Below are 12,149 nucleotides of genomic sequence, written 5' to 3'. Positions count from 1 at the left end.
CCAAATGTGCTGGCAAAATTGTCATTACAAAGCATTAATTGGAGTAATCTGTACTGTACGGTAGGTTTGTATTACTTCTCTATTTTATATACAGTAGTGTGTATATGGCAATTTCAGTCTCTCAGTTTATCCCTCCTCACTCCCCCTTTGGTAACCATAATTGTTTTTTCTATGTCTGTGACTCTCTTTCTGTTTTGTAAATAGGTTAATATGTATCATTTTTGGGATTCCACATACATGTGATATCACATGATATTTGTCTTTCTCTGTCTGATTTGCTTCACTCAGTATGACATCTTCTAGGTCCATTCATGTTGCTGCAAGTGGTATTATTTTGTTCTTTTTTGAGTAATTATGACTCAGTAATAATACTGCATATGTGTACCATATCTTATTTATCCATTCCTCCATCAATGGCCATTTAGGTTGCTTCCATGCCCTTAACAGTTTGATTTTCAGTGCGAGGATATATGCACTAGGAAACTCCAGAAAATGAAAAACCCTACAATCCCTGATCCTATCTATTCTAATTCTTCTCATTGCCAGATCTCTTTCAATATGTTTTTATAATATCTATACAGATGCAGACACATATGACACAGGGCCTTGGACAGCCCTTTGACATGGTTGTGGGTATGTTGTGGCTACTTTGATATGTATCCTTAGAACTTCTTACAGATGGTCAGGCTGAAACACACCCCTCCCACCATATACCTGCCCCTAACATTTCATCATCACCACCATGTGTTTCAACCCTTCTGCTGGCAATCAAAGTTTGTCTATTGTCATTCCCTTAGGACTGTACCTTTTTTGAATGATGATGTGTGATAATGGATTAATTTGATGGGCAACTCTCTGATAACAGTACTCTTATCAAGTGAATGTCAATTTTAGGCTAGTTGAAATGCACAGCACCTTTAGAAGGTCTTTAGAGAGTGACATAAAATTAGAAATTTCTGACAGACCAATCAAAGGGGAGATATTTTTGTGAGTGAGTTCTTTTATAACTCTACAATGTATGCCAGTTGTGTACAGACTGGTTCCCTACAACTCCTGGGTGCGCACCGAGTCATGTAGCAGAGAACTGGCTACTGTGTCACACACAGGGTGTGTGTACACACACCTCCACACACCTGCCAATCCTCTCACCTCTGCAAGGAGTATGGAGTATTAACATTAATACACTGTGTAGAAGATTCTATCCAACTTAATTTGACATTTAAATTTTAATTTGGCTTAATGAGATGATACTAAAAAAATTTTGACAACTGAAATGTTTCACTATTGTGGAATGTATAGATGTTTTATTTATATGCCCATCAATGAATGTTATATTATGCAGTTATTTAGTCAAAAAACAGTGTTAGAGCTTGTATGAAAAGAATCTTGAAGTTTCTTGAAAAGAATTGATAATATATATTTGTGCAAATGTGTGCACACAACACACACACACACACACACACACACACATATATATATATATTTAAAACCCTGTATATTCAACTCCAAGACAGGAAGTCTATAAAATGATAACTGAGAAATGTTACTGTGTCTCTGAGGATGCTTTTAATGTTAAACTTTATATTTCTTGCATTTTGGATAACTACCTTGTATTATTTTAAAAGTATTTGATGTACAAATATGATGGTGATGAAAGAAATACATCTGCATGTGCCACAACAACATGAGCCTTTGGTTTGCTGAGTGATAAAGAGGCAGACAGGCCTCCACTTGTACTTTTCCCCAACTATAAGGTGAACTATCGAGCTTCTCTGGTGGTTCAGTAGTAAAGAATCCGCCTGCTAGTAGAGGAGATGTGAGCTCTATCCCTGGGTCGAGAAGATCCCCTGGAGAAGGAAATGGCAACCCACTCCAGTATTCTTGCCTGGGAAACCCATGGACGGAGGAGCCTGGCGGGCTACAGTCGATGGGGTTGCAAAGAGTTGGATTTGACTTAGCGACTATACAATGACAGCATAGCAACATGGCCTTAGCAAGCAAGACTCACTGCTTCTCTATACTGAGTGGGAGAAGAGAAAGGATGACTGGTGCCTCCTAAAGCAGGAAAAACCGGGATTGGTGATGAACTTCATTTAGGGCATGCAAAGCTACTCTCAGAAGTGAAGGTGCAGGAGGATAGCTTGAGTACTACCCTAACCTGGAAGATAGCATGCTGTGTAGAGCCAAGGCACTGCCTATATTAAATCCAGCATCAGGAACTTCCTATAGCTATATTTCCTACAGGAAGATAAAGAGCGCCAAGAAATCAGAGCTGGATGGCCTCTAGGCTGAAAGGGCAATGACATACTGATGAGAGTCACTCCCAAGTCACTGAGTTCAGATCTTTTGTGTTGAGACAGCTGCAGACTTGACCCTCTCTGGAAATCCCAACAACTTCAAAGTCCGAGGAGCTTTTCTTTTGTCCTTCAGCATCTCTGCCAACCTGTCTTATGAAGGCAAGTAAACAACAAAGTGCTTTTTGCCTTAAATTAAAAGTATGAGAATTCTGTTTATGTCCATAGTGAAACAACAGACTGGATTTGCCCATCCATCTTAAATGAGCAAATCAGGAGAGAATAATTCAAACCATGGATTGCAGAGATAGCATAGGTTATTGATCCCTAAGCACAATATCTTAATCCCTATGAGAGAGGAAACAAGACAAGTACCAGTGATTGTCATGGGTTACCGCCTGGAGAGAGTTTCCATGCCACAGCACAGGACAAGGAAAACAGGTGGAGTACAGTAGTCTCCCTGAGTTGGAGTGGCAGACTTCAAAATTTAAGTGAAGGAGACTACATTTTGCATGGCACAATTTTAGAGAGGAGATTGCTGCACTAAATAAACAAATGAATGAATGAATGAATGAATGAATGAATGATAGATGCAAAGAGAGCAAGCTCCAGAGATCTACTTAGGCCTTCTCAAGTCTTCAGCTGATACCGATCAAGTCTATGAATCTAAAGAAACCATTTGAAGCCTAGGAGAGAACTGCTTGTAGGGGCAGATAAAACAATCCACATAACTTGCAGAAGGCCAGAAAGAGTTCATGTTTTTCCAGACATGAATGAAGAAAGCTTGTAATGCATGGGACATCAGACAGAGTTCTCAGAAGAGTGCTTGGTAGTGGGGCCAAGCTGGACCTAGACTAAAAAGCTGCTCTGGTCCCACCAAGCAAAGCTTGAAATATACCCTTGATAGGATTAAACTGTTTACCAATAGTTTAACTTCACTTAAGAACAAAGCTCAAGAATATTTAAAGGAATATAAATATATCCAACACTCAAAGTAAAATTTGAAAAGCCTGGCACCTCATCTACAAGTACTAGTCATGCAAAAAAGCAAGAAAATGCAATCTATAATGAGGAGAAAATTAACCAATAGAAAGAAACAGAAATGACACAGATGGTAGAATTATAGCCAAGAAAACTGAGTTATGAAGTACTATAGATTCCATATACTCAAGAAGGTAGAGGCAAGAATGGGCACATTAGGGAGATAAATGAAAGATATGAAAAAGGTCCATCTCAGACTTTTAGAGATAAAAGAATACAATTCTGAGGTGAAAAATAAAACAGGTAAGATTAATAGCAGGTTCATTGCAGATTAAATATTGCAGAAGAAAATATAAGTGAATATGAGGACATAATAATACATAGTAACCAAACTTAAACATAGAGAAAAACAGACAAAATAAGAACTACAAGCTCTCAGATTACTTCAAGTTTTCTAGTCTATGTGTAATCAACAGAATGCTGGAGTGGCTTGAGTTTGGCCAAGATATGTTAAAGTGGTTACCAAGTGCATGAACTAAAAGTGATTAAACAACATTTCACAGAAAAAGGAAATGATAAATACTTCATAAATTAGAGACTTTGCTCTTCAAAAGACATTGCTATGGAAATGAAAAGACAAGTCATTGACTGGGAGAAATATTTTCAAAATATATAGTTGACAAAGGACTTCTATTTAGACTATACAAAAAGCTAAATATTATGTAATTTAATATTAATTAGGCAGACAGCCCAATTTAATAGAGACCAAAAGATTTGAATAGTCACTTTACAAAAGAAGATACATGGATATCATGTTGACATTTTACAAAATGCTCTGTTAGAATTCCTTTATGGAAATGTAAATTTAAACTACAAATAACTACTCACACAAAGTCTCTAGAGTCATTAACATTAAAACACCAATTATTTCAAGAGTAAGCAAGGACTTAGAAGAACTGGAACTCTCATACACCATGGTGGGAAAGTAAAATGGTAAACCGTTTTGGAAAGCAGTTTGCCAAATTGTTTGGAAAACAGTTTCTTCCAAAAGAAAATATACACCTGCCAAATGAGCCAGATAGTTTACTCCTAAGCATTTATCTGAAAGAAATCAAGGCTTTTGTCAACAGAAAGACTTACATAAATGTTCAGAGCAACTTTATTCATAGTAGCTAAAAATTGAAAATAACAAATATCTACTAACAGATGAATAGATAAATGCTTTGTGATATATACATATAAAGGAATACTGATCAATGAGAAAAAAGAGTAAACTTTCAACATAGCACCCCACTCTTTGCAACCCCATGGACTATAGCCTACCAGGTTCTTCTGTTCAATGGATTCTCCAGGCAAGAATGCTGGAGTGGATAGTCATTCCCTTCTTTGGGGGATTTTTCTGACCCAGGGATCTAACCCAGGTCTCCTGCATTGCAGGCAGATTCTTTACTAAGTCATCTGGGAAGCCCTTTAACATACATAACAAACTAAATGAGTCTCAAAATAATTATGTTGCATGGAAGAAGTCAGATACCTGCCTTCCTACAAAAACAGGCAATCAAAATTTATATGATTCCATTGATATAAAATTTTAGAGAATGAAGATTAATCTATATGACATAAAAGAGATCATTGGTTTCCTGGGAGGAGTGGAAGTTATGGAAGGGGAGGAGAGATGCATAACAGAAGGGAACAAAAAGTACTGTGGTGATAAGAGACATGTTTCTCATCTTAACTGTGGTGATGCTCTCACCAATGTGTACATATGTCAAAACTAATCCAATGATAGTCTTTAAATATGTGCAGTTTTGTATATGTCAGTTATACCTCAATAAAGCTGTAACATTTTTGAAGATTCCAGATGAGATGTTTGTCAAATGGGGAGGGCCTCCGAGAATAAGGCTACCTGAAACAAGAGTGTAACTCTCTGGACTCTGGTAAGCCTTCACAGTGGGTTGGGCTCCCAGTTTGATAACAAAGAGATGCCTAGTGAGAGAGTTTCTTTTGGCTTTTTGGAGCAACCTATTGTACTGTTTAGTTTAATAAGCTCTACATCCCATTGCATTGCAATATAGATCAGTGGAAAGAGGAAGGCAGATTATATGTAGGTTAAATAGCAAGGAAGCACATTATAGCTAGTAGGCACTAGCTTTGATACTTATGACTTTAGAACCTAAACATATATAATGGAAATGTGTGGGAAGTGATCTGGGACTAAAAGTTTATAAAGAATGGTTTTCTAGAGCCATACATAAAAAGTCACCCCATCATTCAATATCCCAATATGCCCATAAAGAGTTACACATATGCTGGTTAGCTTTAGGGTAGAGTAAGTACAGCTATTCTGCCTAGAATAGATTAATTTTATCTAAAAGTTCAGCAAAATTTGATTTTTAAATGTCCATGTTATAATATCTGCATTATGCTGTTCTAAGAAATATGATAATGTCCCTGTACATACCTTGAAAAAGATGCTGAGGGGATCAGTCTTTGTAGTTTACTTGACTTTATTAGTAGAACTAGAACTTAAGGAGAGACAACCAAAATTCAGCAATTCAGACTTAAATATTACTGTTTGTTGTATTATTATCTATGTTGCATGTTTTTAGAGTCTTCAGAATCCTTTATTAATTCCTCCCAAAGAAGATTGGATAAAAGACCTCCAAGAAAATGGTGGAAAAAATAAAACTGACAATCACGTATGACAACAAAAATTACTCTTGTTTGTGTTGCTATTAAAGCATGAGCAAAGAAATGAATAAGTGTAGAACAGTCTCTAAGCCTGTAGGGAATGTTTATAACTTCCCTAAGCACACTGTGTAATTATGAAATATGCTATGGTTTGATTTTTTCTAAGGCATTATAATAGCTGCAGTATTTCATGCCTCAGGAACAACAACAACAAAAAAGTACTGTCTACAAACCTTAAATATTGTGGACGTATTTCACCTTTGTATTAATATCATATATGTTATGTTATGGGCTGTAAATTTATGGCAACTGAAAGCAGACATTGCTGTATAAAATACCACTCATTTATGTTGATTTTACTAATTTTGATATGTGATGAAATATTTGTTTTTAATAGAGAAAAATTGGGGTTGAATGAAGAAGACTCTCATTATGTAATTCCTATTTTGACATTCTCTGTTAAATTGTGTGGCATGGACCAAGAATACAAAAATTAATTATCAGTGATCATATTTTCTGTGAAAATCTATGCATTGATTCTATATAGCTGAGGTCCACACAGTGAATGCACAAAAGATACAACCATAGATCATCATTATAAAAATGTTGACCAATTAAAGTTATCTTTATCTAACCCATAAAAATTTTATCTAGGATTTAGGACAAAAATTTCTGAACTTTGTCATGGGGCTTCCCTGGTGGCTCAGAGGGTAAAGCGTCCGCCTACGATGTGGGAGACCTGGGTTCAATCCCTGGGTCGGGAAGATCCCCTGGAGAAGGAAATATCAACCCACTCCAGTATTCTTGCCTGGAGAATCCCATGGACAGAGGAGCCTGGTGGGCTACAGTTCACGAGGTTGCAAATAGAAAATCCTTAAAATGAATGAGTAATTATGAAAATATATTGGAAAGAATAATGAACTCATGGAAACACTGAAACTATAGCACATTTACATTTTAAGATACAAAATGTAATGTACTCCATGGGATAAAACTCTTTTCCTGCCCAGTATGATATTGAGTCCAATATTGTCTAAATACGCAGGTAAGCACAGGCTTGTTTTGATGCCACAAATTCTATTTGGTGTCCTAATCATTTATCACTTCCTTGTATATCTTCAGGAATAATAAATGAACAAAATATTGTTCAATAGCTAATGGGACAATATTTTCACACAGAATATTGAAGAAGATTTTAATGAGGGAGAAAAATGTCAACATTTCAATGGGTGATAGGTTTTGTTCAGAGCAGCTGGAAGTTATGAATTGCCAATTAGGAAAACTTTGGTAATATGGGAATCTATGTTGCTTTTCCAGGATTTATCTGAGTTTGGCAGCCATAAATTTGGAAATAGAATAATGACTTGGGGTTATTTCCTTATGTTGTCTAATATATTTTTGTAAGATTTCCCATTTCATGTGTTACAGATTGAAGTAACATAAAACTTATCATTTAAAAGGTGAATCTTTATCATTTTAATTAGTAAAACATTATTTTGGTTTACTGACTTTTAAATATCTGTACAATGTAAGGTGAAGAGGAAAATTAAAATTAACACTTAACCAGTGAATTTGATCAATGTTGACAGCTTAAGTAGTTATTCCGATCTCAAAAACAGATTGTTTTCCCCCAAAGAATTGAATGATCTGTATGACGAATAGACTGTACAATTGTAAAATATCTTGTTAAGTTTCTGTTGTTTGACCTTAATTTCAACAGCTATCTATTTAACAACTAATTTTGCAGAATCTACATGGGGTAAAAGTGTTCACAGAAGAACTCACAAGCTAGTAAAACATGTAAATAATTTCTCTATGTCAATAAATAATTTTTATTAAAATTTTTCCTAAATGGAGAACAAGATTACGTGGACCTTTCATGTACATTTCTGCTTCTGTGATGGCCCTTTTTGGAAACAGTTCTCAACACTGCAGTTAGAACCATGCATCTTTCATCTTTTAGATTTGGAAAATATCATATTTGATTTCTATTTAAAATCTGGCTCCAGTTTACCAAGTTTCCCTGGTAGCTCAGATGGTAAAAGAATCTGCCTGCAATGCAGGAGACCTGGGTTCGATCACTGGGTAGAGAGGATCCCCTGGAAAATGGAATGGCAACCCACTGTCGTATTGTTGCCTGGAGAATTTCATAGAAAGACCATGGGATTGCAAAGAGTTGGACACGACTGAGTGACTAACACTTTCACACTTTTACCAGAAGGTAAAAATAGAAACTGATGTTGGAGAAGACTCTTGAGAGTCCCTTGCACTGCAAGGAAATCAAACTAGGGCATCCTAAAGGAAATCAGTCCTGAATATTCCTTGGAAGGACTGATGCTGAAGCTGAAACTTTAATACTTTGACCACCTGATGCGAAGAACTGACTCATTGAAAAATACTCTGATGATGGGAAAGATTGAAGGCAGGAGGAGAAGGGGACGACAGAGGATGAGATGGTTGGATGCCATCACCGATTTAATGGACATGAGTTTGAGTAAACTCCAGGAATTGGTGACTGGACAGGGAGGCCTGGCATGCTACAGTCCATGGGGTCGCAAAGAATTGGACATGACTGAGCGACTGAACGGAACTAAACTGAAAAATAGAAAGAATGAAACACTATGAGATAGAAAAGTACATGCCATAATATTTAAAAGACAATTTATTCTGATCAGCTAAATTGCCCTAATTAAAATGCATAAACTCTGACATTAAAATTTTGTTCCCCACATGGAAATTACTTTTGTCCTTGGACCTTGATCCACTTGTTACAAAAGAATATTATGAAAAGATTATAATTACCTACCTTGCTTTGTCACAGAGTCCATTTTTCCTACCAAGGGGATGGTCAGTGTCATTTGAGAACAAAAAGCTCTCTTATTGACTATTGATGCCTGAATTTTTCCTTTTTGTCATTTTCCCCCTTCTGATGTGGCACCTCATATTTTTTATGCTTCTCTGCTATCCTGCTGTGAGAAAGAATAGTAATTATATCTAATTAGAAAAGATTAAAATGCTATGACTCACAGAAATAATGAAAGTTGATTATGTTTTATACAAGGCATAAATCCCAAACCTGCATTTTACACTTGAAATTAGCTTTCAGGCTGATCAGCGGTGTAATAACAGTGTGAAGAATGTTCATCATGGTGCTTGTTTTGCTAAATGCACTCCCCTCACTCCCCATCCCAGGTCTCAGCTTTGTCATCAGAGACCCATCTTCCCTTAAGTTGAAGAAAGAGAGTTCAGGTTGATCTTTTTAAAACCTTAGTTGACTTTGTAATGTTTTGATCTTATTTATTTTAGGTATGCTTATTCTTAGTAACATGTGAGTACTAAGTAACATCCATGATTATAAAAGAACTAAACAATTCCTTTGTTTTCCCTTTGAACAGGCTCTAGGACCAAACCATTGTTTCCTGTTTTATTCAGATTTTCTAGGTTAAAAAAGATAAAATGCAATCTAGAGCTGATTATTTCCTGTTAAACAATGAGGATCTTTTCCCATCATGGACTCAGCATGAATGTTCATTTCAGTTCTAGTCCAGTTCACAAAAAATCTTTCCTGCACATGGGCATTGTTGTCTAACATATGCAGTTTTATAGTAGAGCAGAGAGAGACATCACACACAAATAGATCTGTGCTGTAAACACATATGGGCATAAAGGATTGTTTAGAAAGAAAGAGAAAAAGAAGCCAACGTCAAAACTTCAAAAGGACTGAGATGCAATTCTAGGATGCAAGAAATTCTCATTTGTCTGTCTACCTGTCTGACATGAAGATCATAACTTTCTGAAATATAATGCCTTAAAATGTTTTCTAAGTCCCGTGATAAGATAATTCTGATAACACATTGGCATCATGTGAGCATGGCCCCGTTAATCTGAGTTAGATACCCCCTTGGGGAGATAAGCTGCTTTTACTCCACAGGTGAATGTACGTGAGCTGCAGCCATATTATGTGTAACTAGAGCTTGTGATCTTGGTAACTCTGAGAACAGACAAGATTAGACACTATGAGGTATGTTTATGTGATGGGACCTTTTTTCTGTGATCTCTTCTCAATGTGCAATGAAGGAAAAAAAGTTATTGAAAATTCTATTAACAACTTTGCAGTACAAAAAAAGAGAGAGAGAGATTGGGAGCATGACAAAGAAATGTACAAAGTTATCTCTAGGGAGAAAACATTGGTAAATATTTCTCCATTCTAAATGAAGAGAAGGAAAATATAGTACCTTCCAGAAATTGAGTGCGACTGTTTTTAAAAGTAGCAGTTCTTTTATTGTAATATTTGTAAGCTCACCTCTTCGATTGCTTCTTTTTCATGGAGGAGTTTCAGTGGAAATAAATGCATATCATAAACCAAGAGTAGCATTTCCAAATGGATCCTGTGAAGGTTATAATATAGAAATAATACAGTATTAGTTCTGTGGAAACAAAATGAGTAAATGTTTGTTCTCAAATGTTATCTCATATAAATAGAGAGCCAGAATTTTACTTCTGTAGCTTATATTTATGTACTTGGATTTCTCTCCCCATCCTTCCTTTCATGTAAATTTCACAGTCAATCATTATAATCATCCATTTGTAGACATTCCTGAGTCCCTTCTATCTTTCTTTCTTTATCAGACTCATTGGCAAAAGGGCAATCCACTCTTTGCAGAGAAAGTGATCTTTTTATGTAAATTTTACGTTTTATGTTAACATGTAATATGTTAAAACATATTTAACAAAATTTTTATGTTTTACATAAAAACAACTAGAGAAAAAACAAACAAGGATCACTGTCTCTCACTCTGCTCTGTACCTGCGCCTGCTTAGATGAATGTAATTTTAGTAAACTCAAAAGTTACAACTCTGCAGCCCTTCTCAGTGACCACAAACCTCAAAGGCTCATGCTTGGGTATAGCACTTTTCTCACACTCCCTCACTGTTTAATACCATCTCTTCCATCCTCACACCTCCCAATTCTACCCCCTTCTCAGATGATCTCCTTGCTTCCCATTTTTCTAAGAAAATTAAAGTAGTCAGAAAAGATGTGTCACAGCCTCCCAGCACCCTGCTATGCCGTCTTACTTTTCAATGTAAGAACAATGTGAGTTGCTTTGTAAGGCATATTCCTTAAATTTGTGCACAAAACTTATCCCATTTCATCTGCTTAAGAACATTGCACCAACAATTCACCCCCTGTCCTACATCATAAATGTCCCCTCTCTATGGGATCATTTCTATGAGTATACTAATTTGTAATTTTTGCCAACATTAAAAAAAAAAAAATTCCTCTTTACTCACTCAGTTTTCTCCATCAGTTAACATTCAATTTCTTTGTTCACCTTGATAGCAAAATTCCTTAAGCAGGCTGTCTATACACATGGTCTACAATTATGCTCCTCCCCTTCTCCCTTCAGTTCATTCTACTCACTTTCTCATCTCTGCCATTTCCTAAAAATTGCTTTTGTAATATCACAGAGACCATACACAGAAAAGTCCTATAGTTAATTCTCAGTCCTCTCTCATCTGACTTATTAGAAGCATTTGACACAATGGATCATTGTGCCTTGATAAACCTTCTTTATTTTTGTTTGTCTCCTTTGCTGGTTGCAGTCTGTTTTTCCTTTGCAATTTAAGAATATCTGATACTAATATTAAAAGACAACTAGAGAAAAAATCAAATAAGGATCACTTTCTCTGCAATTAATGGCCAGGAGTAAAAGCCCCTAAACATTTCCAATTGAGCAAATGTATTTGGTTGTCCACTTTTACACTGTCCAACCCCTGTAGTCTATTTGCAACATAGTAACCAGAGGAATTTTTAAGAATGTAAGACAATTTATGCCACTTCAGTTCACAAACCTAAAGTGTAATTTGGTGTTACTGAAGGTAAAGCTGTATTCAGAAAAGGAAGAGGAACCAGAGATCAAATTGCCAACATCTGCTGGATCATCAAAAAAGCAAGAGAGTTCCAGAAAAACATCTATTTCTGCTTTATTGACTATGTGAAAGCCTCTGACTGTGTGGATCACAACAAACTGTAGAAAATTCTTCAAGAGATAGGAATACCAGACCACTTTACCTGCCTCCTGAGAAATCTGTATGCAGGTCAAGAAGCAACAGTTAGAACTGGACATGGAACAACAGACTGGTTCCAAATTGGGAAAGGAGTACATCAAAGCTGTATATTGT

Source organism: Cervus canadensis, chromosome 4 (genome assembly GCF_019320065.1).
Source record: "Cervus canadensis isolate Bull #8, Minnesota chromosome 4, ASM1932006v1, whole genome shotgun sequence".
NCBI classification, from domain to species: domain Eukaryota; kingdom Metazoa; phylum Chordata; class Mammalia; order Artiodactyla; family Cervidae; genus Cervus; species Cervus canadensis.
The sequence above is the reverse complement of the archived record's forward strand: the minus strand, read 5'-3'. Positions refer to the sequence as shown.